Source organism: Chaetura pelagica, unplaced genomic scaffold (genome assembly GCF_000747805.2).
Source record: "Chaetura pelagica isolate M959 unplaced genomic scaffold, ChaPel_1.0 scaffold189, whole genome shotgun sequence".
Lineage (NCBI taxonomy): Eukaryota > Metazoa > Chordata > Aves > Apodiformes > Apodidae > Chaetura > Chaetura pelagica.
Window position 1 is genome coordinate 119,653 of NW_009970716.1, and position 579 is coordinate 120,231.

The 579-nt window shown below is 38.3% G+C and overlaps 1 protein-coding gene across 1 annotated transcript in view; it reads left to right on the forward strand.

Moving 5' to 3' along the window:
* The window catches only part of LRRC66 (leucine rich repeat containing 66), a 7,624-nt gene that overhangs the window by 1,268 nt on the left and 5,777 nt on the right, over window positions 1–579 (forward strand). The window lies entirely within an intron of this gene.

Here is a 579-nt window from a genome sequence, read left to right on the forward strand (position 1 = left end):
ACACCTACACAGGGTCATTTAAGCTCTGGCATGCAGGAAACCCATTTCACATAATGATTTGGTAGTGTCTGTAATTTTCCCATATAGACAGGATAGAAAAGCTTACATTATAAAATACATGAATGCAGATTTTACTTGTTTTGACAGATATAAAATGAAACTACACATTATAGGATCAGCGGATCCTCAGTGGATCAGGAAGATCCAACTATTTTCTGTAAGACAACCAATGTTGAAAAGTCAAATTGCTATGCATCGTACCACCATACTTAAAGTTATATTTAAATCCCATCTTTGTTTAAATACACATTCAGAGTTTTACCTTTCCTCCTCCAAAATGCTTCACTAACAATCTACTTTTCAAGCTCTGGTAAGAAAACACAAACTGAATTCTAAAGCAAAGGTGTTTGGCCGCAGAGAAACCCTTCTTACAAACACCACTCCAGGCTCAGGCTCCTGAGTCTTTTTGGCACAAAGCCAGCTTCAGGGAAGCATCCAAACTACAGTGTTTCATGCAGGTGCAAAGAGTTAATGCCAGAACTTCCAAGTGCCTTTACTATCAGCTACCTCTACTTCTAC